We start from the raw sequence: 13,784 nt of genomic DNA on the forward strand, positions 1-13,784 counted from the left end.
GCAGTTTCTCACTGATATTAAAACCCGTCTGCTGTATGTGTTCCGCCGGGTGTGGACTGGTTACAGCCTGCTGTGGTGGAGCTGCATGCCAACGAGTCGGCGAGGATGAAACGCTGTTTCACACTGTTGTCCGTTGTTCGGTTCATTTTTTCTCTCTTTTGATTTCTCACATATTCTGAATCATCTTCCTGGAGCGCCGCGGGGCACTTCTCATCTATTCCACACCACACCTTACATTTGCCTCAATCAATTTTCAACATCTCTGTGTTCCTTTCCACATGTGTTTGAACCGACTAAATGAGCCTGATTAAACTGCCTGATCAGGACGGAAAGAACTGCAAGCAAAGGGAAGAAAGCTGAAGCCTGTCTGAAGGTCACACAGCAGTTTGTCCATACGGCTCATTACACGATGCAGAAACAGGATCATACATCCTGTCATGAACATCTCTCAACTTCTGATTGTGGCTGCACAAGATGACAATAATAACAAAATGTGTCACACGTACTTTGGGTTTGGAGAAGAAATGGAAGAGGATTAGGAGTGTAGTCCTGTTAGTGCAGAGAGCAGACCGGACGACTTCTGTCTGCAGCTGATGATGAATTCCTCAGAGGAATAAAGGTCCAGATAGAGACCAGTCCGTTCAGTGTGGGCCTGGATAATCCTTTGTGAAGGTCAAAGAGGACAGTTCTGTCTCTGAGGCTGTAGGAGGTTCTGTACGGCCCGCTCACAGGTGTGACAGGTGTGTGTTCTGGGCTGCATGTGACCAGACTCCCTTTAAAAATGACTCAATTTAGTGTTGAGTCAGGAGAAATGTTATAACATTCTTTATCTTTTGGGGCGTTCTTGTAAATTCAGCAACACTTCTACATGAAGTTCTGTCTTTGTGTGAATACATGGTGTCGGTGTGTCCCGGTGGTGGACCGGTTCATCCTGTAGAACTTGAGGTCTGATCACAGTCGTCCCTCTGCTCCGGCCCGATCAGCCTCTGAAACACAACACACCTCCCGGCTGATGAATCGTCTGCCAGGAAGCAGCTTCCACAGCGAGCGGCCGCCTGGAGGCCGGCCAGCGTGCACTGCTTAGCGCGTAATGACGGCTATATGGGAATGTGATTTCTTTGTAATGTCATCTTTCTCACTTCAAGGTGTCCCCCATTCTCATTTTCAGCTCTGTATGGAGAGACATCTGGAAGGTTTAAGTCATCTCCTCGAGCGTTTCCCCTCCACAGTTGTTGAGGCGCTGTGCAGCGGCTCAGAGACGCCTCGGTGGTGTTCAGAAGGAGCCTTTCTCCTCCTCACGCAGATTATCGGCTACTCTTGACTGTATATTCACGCTGCTGTCTTGAGGGATGTCTCTCTCTCTCTCTCTCGCTCTCTTCCAATTTGATATACAGTAGGGAGGAATTCCTGCACCGAGGGGAAATGAAGGCAGATTTGCATTTGAAAGAGTGAGATCTGCAAGGTAAGGGTATGTCAGATAGCGGCGGGCGGTTCTCAGGTGTATTGCTGTCATTTGTTGCAGGATAATTGACATCATTCAAAGCTCGGCTGCCAGCAGCACTCTGTCAGAGGAGCTGTGTTTGCCTCAGATTACTGAAGATGTTTTCAGAATCGATTGTAGGAGAGCAGAAGAAAGCCGGCTGCAGTCGGCTGTGTGGATCAGAGACGGATGGTTTCACCTGGTTCGGGTTGAGTTGTGGTTCTGCTTCTGTCTGCAACATGACCCGTCTGAGACATCGACCGCCTGACAGAGTTACCGCTCTGACTTGAGTCAGCGCCGCAGACGTCACATGGGCTCAGCTTGATTCTAAGTTTGTGTGTAAAGTGAAGAGAGAAACAGACTGTTAACTGTGTTCAGCTGCAGACTGATAACGGATCCTGCTCGACCTTTAGATCCACCTGAGGACTTCTTCCTGATATTATCCTCATTAAGGATGCAGCTACAGTCCACTTTCCATCAGGTCCAAATGTCCTCCTAATGCCTTCACTTCAGCAGACACTTCACACTTTAACAGCTGAAGTTGGCCCAAATTACAGGAGTTTCTGGTTCTGGACGTCCTTTGTGACTGTCCTGCACTCGTGTTCTGTGCCTTAATGTGCCTGAAAATGTTTTCCTGTTATACAAACTGATCAATCAGGACGTGAACGTGTCGTCAAAGACATCGACGGATACAATCTCACAGACCCACTCACAGTCCTCCGAGCCTGAGACGGAACCAGCAGAACCAGCATGTGTTCTGCAGAGATATGTGTTGTTATTTAGTTGTTTAGATAATAATCCAATAATCATGTCATGTGTGTTGAAGTCATCATTCTGTGTGTAAGTTAAAGTGTTAACAGCCAAACATGTTTCTGTCTCATTCTGAGTCAAACGACTTAAATCCACGTTCAGCTGAATCCTTTCAAGCTTCATACGACACCACGCTGTGTGTGTGTGTGTGTGTGTGTCTGTGTGTGTGTCTGGTGTGTGTGTGTGTGTTTCCCCAGAGAGGGATGGCATTTCTTTAACGCTGGCTTCTGTGTGGGTGAGGATCCCCAGAGAGAGCTAGTTTTACTCTGAGCTGTCCAATTTGAAACACAAGTTCCTCGGGGAGCGTCAGGAGCTCTGACACCTCCCACAGCTTGAGAAGATCTTTGAATTTTATCTCCCAGGGTCGGCAGCATCATCACTGTATTGTCACCGCACAGCCTCGCTATCTCACGCCCTGATGAGCGGCAGTAACCGCTCTGCTTGATCACCTTGCTGCTGCCGTGTGAGCTAACAGTTGTCCGTCGTGCCCTGAACTTTGAATATCTGCGCTGAACCTTGGCTGGAATATTATTCTAATCACTCTGTGTGCAGAGTGATCTGAACTCTGGAAATGTCAGCAACTAGGTTGCAGCACAGCCCCAATTTTCCTCCCTTGTGCATCTGCTGGCAGGTCTGAGCTCCACTCGCCTTATCAAATAAATTGGACAGTGGCTATTTCCCGATTGCCTCCTCAGAAAGGTTCTGGCTCACCCGAGGGTCTTCTGCTCGTGGCGCCGGCTGATGGGAAAACTACTTAGAATAATTGTCCTCCAAAAGGACGCCTTCCCAGCCAGCGCTGTCGCCTCCACGCCGCTGTGTGTGTGTGTGTGTGTGTCTGTGTGTGTGTGTGTGTGTGTGTGTGTGTGTGTGTGCATGCCTCCCTCCATCTCACACACACACACACACACACACACAGAGCTGTGTAGTACCTCTGAGGTTATGTGTCAGGATGTGTGTTGAACACGTTCACTTCCTGCTCCACCTGTTAGCTGAACACTGACGGGTCGGGTCACATTTATCTGGAGAGCCACGAGTGAATCTACGGAAGCCCTGAGGGCCAAGAGAGAAGGTGTGTGTCCTGGTGATCCATTTCCTAAGTCTGATAAAAAAAAAAGTAATAATTAGCATGACAAAATGTCCTCTCAGTTTCAAACATCTACTGAAAAAAATCTTCTACTGAAATTTGTATTTATTTTTTTCCTCCTGATTGTCTGAAATGTTTTCACAGATGGAAAGTGAATGTCAACAGAATAATTAATAAAAAGGATCCCCAAAAAACAAAATGTCTCATTTGACCCTCAGGGCTTCCGTAGAAACACGACAGCAGTAACAAGATGAATCGTTTCCCCTCTGATGTAAAGAATGACATCATTCTCTGATGTATTGATGACATCATTCTCTGATGTATTAATGACATCACTCCACTGCAGTCCTACAGTATGATGTGTCAGCGGGTCAGTCCAGTTCTGCTCAGTGGTTTTAGTCTTTTAATTAAACTCGTCAGTGATGTGAGTGAATCTGAGATGATGTGTCGTCACAGAGTTTCCTCTCTGTGAAACAGTCAGATGTTCTTCTGAGGCTCTGGAGGAGTTTCAGCAGTGATATCAGGACAAATGTGATGTCAGCAGTTTACATTTCTGCAGATACTGTGTTCAAATATGTACATGAGGGAGGTGGTGATGGAGCCACAGCTGGGCAAGCCAGAGACAGAACCAGGTACCAGGTACAGAACCAGGCACCAGGTACAGAACCAGGTATCAGGTACAGAACCAGGTACCAGGTACAGAACCAGGTACCAGGTACAGAACCAGGTACCAGAGACAGAACCAGGTACCAGGTACAGAACCAGGCACCAGGTACAGAACCAGGTATCAGGTACAGAACCAGGTACCAGGTACAGAACCAGGTACCAGGTACAGAACCAGGTACCAGAGACAGAACCAGGTACCAGGTACAGAACCAGGTACCAGGTACAGAACCAGGTACCAGAGACAGAACCAGGTACCAGGTACAGAACCAGGTACCAGGTACAGAACCAGGTACCAGGTACAGAACCAGGTATCAGGTACAGAACCAGGTACCAGGCACAGAACCAGGTATCAGGTACAGAACCAGGTACCAGCTACAGAACCAGGTACCAGGCACAGAACCAGGTATCAGGTACAGAACCAGGTACCAGGTACAGAACCAGGTACCAGCTACAGAACCAGGTACCAGGCACAGAACCAGGTATCAGGTACAGAACCAGGTACGAGGTACCAGGTACCAGGTACAGAACCAGGTATCAGGTACAGAACCAGGTACCAGCTACAGAACCAGGTACCAGGTACAGAACCAGGTACCAGATACAGAACCAGGTATCAGGTACAGAACCAGGTATCAGGTACAGAACCAGGTACCAGGTACAGAACCAGGTATCAGGTACAGAACCAGGTACCAGCTACAGAACCAGGTACCAGATACAGAACCAGGTACCAGCTACAGAACCAGGTACCAGATACAGAACCAGGTATCAGGTACAGAACCAGGTACCAGCTACAGAACCAGGTACCAGATACCAGGTACCAGGTACCAGGTACAGAACCAGGTATCAGGTACAGAACCAGGTACCAGGTACAGAACCAGGTACCAGCTACAGAACCAGGTACCAGGTACAGAACCAGGTACCAGGTACAGAACCAGGTATCAGGTACAGAACCAGGTACCAGGTACAGAACCAGGTACCAGGTACAGAACCAGGTACCAGCTACAGAACCAGGTACCAGGTACAGAACCAGGTACCAGCTACAGAACCAGGTATCAGGTACAGAACCAGGTACCAGGTACAGAACCAGGTACCAGCTACAGAACCAGGTACCAGGCACAGAACCAGGTACCAGGTACAGAACCAGGTATCAGGTACAGAACCAGGTACCAGGTACAGAACCAGGTACCTCGAGGCGACTGCAGGTTAATAGATGAATTGACTCATCAGTCGGGAGACAGTCCTGATTATTGAAATCTGATATCTGACCATAAATATCCAATATTGACTGTTCCGTCATATGAAATTAATTTGAATTTGCTGTAGAATTAAATATCTTTGGGCTGTTGGTCAGAAAATACAACCAACAGTTTCCAGCCTTCCCTGTGAACAGTTTTCTAACATGTCATGGACCAAACGAAGGATCAGGTAGCAGCAGATTATAGTGATAATAGATATTTGCAGTGTCTGTGATGTAACCAGAGAGGATACAAAAGGTGTTTACAGCAGGTTGAGAAGCGGACGAGGACGTCGATAGCAGCCGATCAATCAGCTTCATTAAATGTGGAGCTCTGAGGTTTCTGTCCTGCAGCTCGCTCGCTTCACTTCAGCCTGTTTCACTCTGGTGTTTCACCTCCACACTGAGCGTCAGAGCTTCCCCTGCAGGCCGGTGATAAACATGTAAACATGTTGATTTCTGGTTCTTCTTTGGGCTGACTCGTGTCTGGAGCCTCAGCTGGTCACATGATGAACTGCACACAGTGTTAGGTTGTTTCCTGCTGCAGCTCTGTGTGTGTGTGTGTGTGTGTGTGTGACGTGATGGTACCTCAGTAGTTTGTCTGATTAAATAATGGTCGTTAGAGAACATGGTTCTGACTGGACTGGTCCTCTGCGTGACATAATGACTGCTGGATTGTGTATTTGTCTCTCTGAATGACTGTGAATCCTCTGGACGGCCGTGCAGGTTCTGACCGGTCCAAACTGTCTGCCTGAGGCACAACAAGATGTTCCCTGTGTTTCCTGGCCGGCGGTTCTTGGATGCACTGCAGCATGCGGCGAGCTCTCCTGATGTCGTGTCCTGACTTCACCTGCTTCTCTCTCATTAGCATTTGTTCATCAGGATGAAAAAGTGTCCCAAAATAACCCAAAATCAGAGGCTGGAATCAGCAGTGACAAACGCCGTTAATGACGGCCTGTGGTCCGCGAGCACAGGCTGCTCACAGCAGCTTGAATCACCTGAGGGAGACCAAGTAAAGCCCTCAGCTCTTTCAAGGGGAAACCCGCCGCGAGACCCACAGCAGCCTTTTCATCTGCTGCAGACAAACAGCCTCTGTTTCCAGGCCAGTAATTGAGTTCTAGGATCCAGTCAAAGCAAGCAGGAACACGACTGAGATTTCCACTTCTAAGATACATAAACTTAAGAGGAAGCCGTTGAAAGCCTCTCCTGTGCACTGTAATTATGTTGTCCCGTTCTTTGCCATAGCAACAGACATCAGTGGAGATCTTCCTCATGGCTGTGAATATTTGTTCAGCACACCAGAAACATCCTGCGTTGCCTCTCCGTGTCGCCGGGCCGCTCCGTGTCGCCGGGCCGCTCCGTCACGCGGTCGACACGCAGCCTCGTTAGAACAGCAGTTATCAGGATCCGTCCATGCAGCTCCTCATCAGAACAGCTAAATGATCGTGCTGCCCTCCTCTCCTCTTTTCTCCTCCACTGAAGTGTCAGATTAGGTCCTGACCACTGGGCCATACTGAGCCGCACATCGTTGCCTTTTTTGATTTGGGTCAGAAATGACTGAGTTATTGTGCTGACGCCGTCCCCGCCGGGCCGAGCCCTCTCGCGTGGCCCGGCCGCTCTGTTTACTGCTCGGCGCTCTCGTAATGAGCATCGGGTGTTTTTGCAGCCAAGTGAACATCTGTGGCGACGACGCTGCGCTCTTCATCACTGACAGTGTTGTGCAGCTCCCGTATTGACACTGACACCTCTCTTGTCTCTGGGCCATAAAGATGAGCACGCTGCATGATTTTGTGCTGAGGCCAAACATTCCGGCGCCGCGTGCTCATGTTGGAGTTAGTGAGGCTGTTCTGGGATCTGAGGGACCCGTGAGGCACGAAAACAGTCATCATGCAGCCAGAAGAGACTGTGGAGCTGTACAGTTTTAAAAAGTCTCAGTTTTCATCATGTAGGCGTTTAAAGTTTGTCTGTTTGAGATGCTAAGAGCTCATTACAGCTGCAGCTCACACAGACTGTCAGCTGTCTCATCACTGAAACTCCTTTCTTACAGTTTCAAGTGATCGTCTTTGTTTCCGTTCTGTTTTCACTTCACTGCTGCAGCTTTTTCTCCTTCTTCCCAAATAAATGAAGAACAGACAACACATCACTTCATGTGGAGCAGATTTCTCACATTCCCTCCACAGCCACAGGAAAGTGTTCCTTAACGTCTGGCTGACAAACCGTGTTCCCTCCTGTGTCGGTCTCTCCTCGCGCTCCGGTTGGCTGATCGGGCAGCACAGAACCGAGACGGCGGCCCGGCTCCGGCTCCTCTCCACCGCTGGAGAGAAGTGAAGCAGGAAGAAGGAGCGCTGGATGATTTAGATGTGTTAGTGGAACATTATGAGGATATCTTTTGCTCAGGCGCCCTCAGAGGAAAGTCTCAGTGAAAGGATTCAAGTGTGACCTCGGTGAGAAGTCATCTGTGTCCAGCTGTAAACCTGCGCAGTCACCACCACCGTCCTGAGTCCTGAGGTGTTGTTGGTTTGTTTCTTTGAGTCCTTCATTGTCTGTGTTTCATGCACAGCTTCAGTTTATCTGTTAATTCGTCTTTAAGAAGCTTCATGTGAAGCTGTGAGAGCTGCAGGTGCAAATCAAACCTCGCTGACTGTGAAGCTGTTAACATGAGCCGCTCACATTGTTTACCGTCCTCCATTTAAATGACTCTGTTCTGATGTCGCTGGAGAAATGAAATGATTTGTTTCCAGCGCGAGGTCGACTGAACGGTTCAGTGAAGTTCTGAGAACCAGCAGCGGACCTTTGGTGCCTCTGAAGGAGCTCCTATAAACACGACACGCTGAGGCTGAAACATCGCGCACGGCCGAGTATGTAATCGAATCACATGTCATTGGTCACGTAAAAGCTCCACATCCACAAGGACAAATAAAATGTGCACTTACTCTGAATTATACATATCTTCATGGATGGAAATTGTTGTGTCTGCAGCAGCAGAAGTGGCAAAGTTTCTGTAAAGTGCCTCCTCAGAGGAACTAATGGAGCTTCTGCCTGCAGATGAGACGGGAAAATGACTCTGCTGGCCAAATTTAGCTGCTGGAGAGGCTCGATTCTGCTGGAATGCAAACGGGAGTGCAGCTAATGCCTCTGAGACGTTCGTGTGCTGACATTTTAGTTGTTTATTTACTTTCTGCCTTCGTCTGTGCATCGCTGAAGGGACAGCGGCGGAGCCCGCCTCCATCCATCAGGGCCTCGCTCACCGTCAGCGGCACTACGAGCGCTGTGTGGGCTGTCGTCACCTCCAGCCGCCATCACATGTTTGTTTACGACGTCCCACACGGCAGCAGAACACGCAACCGGTCACTGCCAAATACCAATCTGTGCAGGCCGACACGCAGAGAGGGAGGTCCTGGTCCATTCATGTGATGATTTCACGAGGGGGTTCTAATCAGGCGCCGATGAAACACACAAACCTCAGGGAGATGTTTGGGTCGGTAAAAAAAGGGCAGAGGGAAGCGGAGGGACCGGTCCGACAAGAAGTTCACGTCAGAATCCAGGTTTTGTTGGTGTGCTGGCAGAGTTTCACATCCAGTTTGACCTTTCATGGTGAGAAGAGACGAGCTGTGATGACTGACTGATGTCCAGCCGAGGGAAGGACGCCTTTAATGGCTCCGCTTCGGTTCTCTGTACCAGCGTTTAGAAATGTCCTGATGAATTGGCAACAGTTTGTCTCGTCCTAAAAAATCATGTGAGATTTTACAGCCTGAAGTTCTGCTGCAGCTTATCTGATGAAGAGTTCTGCTTTATTATATGTTCAGTCATGTTTCTGTGCTTCAACATCTTCTGCTCCGTTAACATGAACTAACCATGAACACTGAACGTGATGTCATCGTGTTAAAACACGTCTGAAGTTTCAGCTGAAATGTGATCATTCCTCATCGGATCTCTAAGAATGTTTGGAAACATTCAGAAAAATAAATGTGATATTAAAAACCCCAAAAGAATAAAAAGAATAAATGTAGGTATTAAATCAATTAAGAAATGTTACATAAAATGTTATTTTTCTTTTCAAATTTGTTCATTTTCATTTCATTTTCTCCCACATTTATTTCAACAAACTTATTTATTTCACTTTTACATTTCAGCTACATTCCAGTGAAAGATTAATAATTTAATAGCTAAAACAAATCAAAGTAGAAATACGATAAATTGATTAGTTCTGTTAATATAAATGAACTTTTTACTGATCATCGAACACAGTGTCATCATTCATCAAAAGATAAGTCAGAATAGTTAATAAAATCCTCTCCAGCTCCTCGTCGACGCGTCTGAAGCGTTGATGTGTTGTGTGAATGTTTCCAGTCAGGATTTTAATTTGTCCTGATGAAAGAGTTCCAGCCGGCTTTTATGTTTCATATTCACAGAATGTTTCATCATTGTTGAGTTATTTACAAAGCTGACGGGGAGCGAGCGGGCCGGACCCCAGGACCGGTTCTTCTAACGAGCGGCTGAAGTGAAGCGGGTCAGTTTGGACCTTCACACCAACACTTTGACATACTTTCATTATTATCTGACTCAGCGGTGATTTATGTGAACACTTTGGGTCAGAGCAGCTCAGGTCCAGTTCAACAGGAGCTGCAGTGATTCTGGACCGGGTCCTCACAGTGAGAAGGCCCGGTCCAATGAAGGCGGTTCAGTGGGAGCGTGTTTGAGAAGCAGCCGCTGGTTAATCCAGTGGAAAAAGTCCCATCATGCATCTGTGACTCACATGTCCACATGGAGCCACCTACAGGAGGAGCTGTGTGTCTGATGGGTTTATTGATCGTCTTCTTCACCTGCGGGAGATATTCTATATTTTCATTATTGTTGATAAATACCTACAACAGTAATATAGACTGTGTAACACAGTGGTGATCAATAACATCCTGTAATAAACATCATTTATAGGTAATGACATCATTATAAGTCTCATGAATAATACATTAAGCATTATAAGATGCTTATTAACATTATTATGAAATAATAAGACAAGTTCTAATAGTAGCATCATAAACAAACTGATTATAAGAATAATCTTAAACTAACATTATTATGTGTTAAAAGGTGACTTCAGTGTTAATGAAATCAGCATAAACATGTTTATTGTTGGATTATAAACATATTAAAGAAACTATAAACTGTTTATATTCTGCTGATAAACGTCTCTTATAACATGTTGATGTGATGATAAGTATATAAGTGCATCATAAACATGTTTACTGTTGGATTATAGACATTTAACAGTTTATAAAGTGATAAAGAGATTCAGTAACTATCAGCAGGTAGGCCTGATAGTTACTGAGTTTCTGTTCCCTGGTGTTTATTACAGGTGCATTGATATAAAGCGTCTCTGAGCAGACTGTAAGAAGTGAAGCGTCCGTCTGAGCGAGCGTCACCTCGAGCGTCTGCGTGTTCACAGTTATCAGGAGCAGCCAGCGTCTCAGAAACTTTAAAGTTTGAGGTTAAAAAGTCGTCAGACAAAGAAAATGACGCGGCACTTTTGTAATAGCAGTGATTAGCATGCTACAGTAACATCTTACCTCAGCATTAGATGCTTTTTGTTGGATCTCTGCTATAATTATCTGGCTTACTCATCTCTTCTGCTGGAGCGCCGCTCTACTGTTTGTATTAATTACAGAGCGCTGCAGCTGGAACAAAGAGCTGCTGTGTGACTTCAGACTGAGCCGTTTGGACCCGACTCGGTCTCATTGTTTGTTAGAAACTCTTGGTGTTAATCAGAAGGAACCTGTGTTTGAGCAGCTATATTTATCACTGCGCGGCTCGTTCTCACCTATGAGGAATAAACCTGTTTTTTTAATGTCACATTTCTAATCTGCTGTGTGATTTTTCACCAGCGTCCCATTAAAGAGTCCGTCCCTCCTCTCGGCCTCGTCTCCGAGCTGCTGTCGAGAAAAACCTCAAAATGTTAACTGGGGAGACAAACAGCGCAGATATCAGAGTGCTTGAGATGACTGATAAGATTGCAGCTTGTGATCTGAGGGCGAGGGTCTGTCACTCCAGAGAAGCCGCCTCGTATACGGAGGCCATTACAGCGCCGGGAGATGTGTAAGTGCTTATTGACGTTTCTGGAGGATCGAGTTAGACGAGAGTCCTGCAGCAGAGCATGTAGGAGGACGAGCTCAGGGAGGACGGCCTCCAGCTCCACGCTCTGAGAACTCTGAGGAACCGTCAGAATCAAATCATATGGAGCTGCTACCTGAGCTGTGTGACTCAGCCAATCACAGACGTTGTTTCAGTCTCAAACTGGCCACGAGGGTCTTCACACCTGATCACCAGCACGAGTCGTTTGCCAGCGACTCCTTCATGCACAGTTATGCAGGATAGTTTTCTGTCTGCTCCTTGAATTGGCCCATCCCAGCTCCTGTACTTCTTCAGATGAATCCTGCACAGTGCTCACTTACAGTCAAGACTATTAAAATCATCATTTATTGTAGAGATTCAAAGTGATCAAAGTCTAAAAATGCATTTTTCACACTTGCTCTCATTACGATGTGGAAATATTCCAGTTGGTGGCGGTTGTGCCCGCGGGGACGGTTTCTTCAAATGTGTTCAATAAATACTCTTAAAAAGGGTCATTAAGGAAAAATGAAAGTCCTGGGAGCTGTGGTTTGATTTAATCCTGGTGTGCATATTTTATTTATTAACAGCAGCCAGTTAGAGGAGATTACAGCGCGTGGCCTGGCAGCTGACATCATGTCTGCCAGCAAGTGTCAGAAATGGGTCATGAGGACACGAGTGATCCAAACTGTGAGACACAGCGAGCTGCAGAGAGACAGACCACAACATAATGACCAGGAGGCTTCTAAAGAGACAGTTCACCAGAAAAGTACAACTCAGTCGTCACCGTCTCACTTCTGCTCGTGCTGATGGAGACTTCTCTGCAGCTTCACGGTAACATTCTGCTGAACAACTGAAGTATCTGGAGACGACGTTATTTACATCCTGAAGCTTGTGCACACGCTTCAGATGGGCTCCGTGCTAACATGTAGCAGCTACTGTGAAGTAAACACTTTGACATTTACTGTATAATGTGCTCATATCCACCAGCATGAGGGAGGAGGTGATGACTGGATTCTACTTTTTGTTTCTGTAACTTTTAAAGTCTTGATCAGATGGATGTTAAAAAAAAGAAGTGCAAGAAGTAGAAAATCTGAGCAGCTGATGAGGAACGTTTTGGACTGATCTCTGTCGGTTCTGTGGTCGTTCCACGGTTTGGACATTTTAGCACCCGACTACATTCGGGCAGAACCAACGGGCGGCTCAGAAGTGGTTCCTGTAACGTGTCGACCCAAAGCTCTCCTGTTTAGCAGTCCGGCAGCCGACTCCCTGTCTGATAGGTGTTGCCACGGCAGAAGCGTCTGTGTGGAATGAGTTAGTAATGGCCGTGTCGTGGCTGAAGTGGCTCACGCTGCCTCTCCAGCAGCAGCAGCAGGACTCTCACACTCAGAGAAACCAGGCGTGTGTTGTTGCAGGTTACTGTTGTTCAGACGCTCTTTCATTAATCTGCATTAACAGTGTTGAGTGTGGAGGCGCGTCATGCAGCGACGCTTCAACCTCGCTCATTTGTGGTGCAGAAATGAAGCGCAGTGGTTGGAAAAGGACGGCCTGATTAAGAACGCTGGTCCTGCACAATATGCAGCTCTGTCATAAAGATTGTGATTAATTCGTCCGGGCTTTATAAGCTGCTGGTGAGTTAGGTAATGAAGCTAAACACCAGTTTTACTCATCAGGGTTTCATCCTCACCAGGAAATGTTTCTGCCCTACAATAATGTGTAATTATCTCCTCTTATGATCAGTGTTTTCTTACAAGCTCCACTAATCAAGAAGCAACTGGGTCAGCTCATTTAGAGAGAGTCTGAGGGCATAACGTGCTCGTCTCACATCAAAGAGCGCCGCTGATCTTAAACATTACATATTTCTGTTTCATCTCCTCTGACAGCGCCGGATCACGTAATTACTGTACTTTCTCTGATGTGCAGGATTTGATGAAAGAAGACAATAAGAGGTGCAATAACAAGAAACAGTGTTTTAACACACGCAACCTTTATAATGCTGCTGCTGTTTGCTTCACACTGATTGGACGAGGATGCTGATGAGGCGGGGCAGCAGACAGGAAGTGCTTCAGGTGGACTCAGTGTTGAGATCAGATCAGGAGGTCACAAGTCTGAATCCTGTCAGTGCAGACGCAGAAACATCCGACTTGCTGGAGGAAGAATTGTACCATGAAAATATATTTAATAATCTCAGTCTCACAAACTTCTTGTTTATTTTTTGGTTCATTCATTTGTCTAATCTGAGGAAAGTGACTCTGAATACATTATTTAAGTCTCTGTGTTGTTATTGTGGGCTATAAACGTCTCCGTCTCCTTCCTCCTGCTTATTAACTGTCATCACAGTATAAATTATAGATAATAGAATTATAGTTATTGGTTTTAGTGAGTCAGGTCTCCATGAGTCTCTTGTT

The sequence above is a fragment of the Sparus aurata genome, chromosome 13 (genome assembly GCF_900880675.1).
Source record: "Sparus aurata chromosome 13, fSpaAur1.1, whole genome shotgun sequence".
Taxonomy (NCBI): domain Eukaryota; kingdom Metazoa; phylum Chordata; class Actinopteri; order Spariformes; family Sparidae; genus Sparus; species Sparus aurata.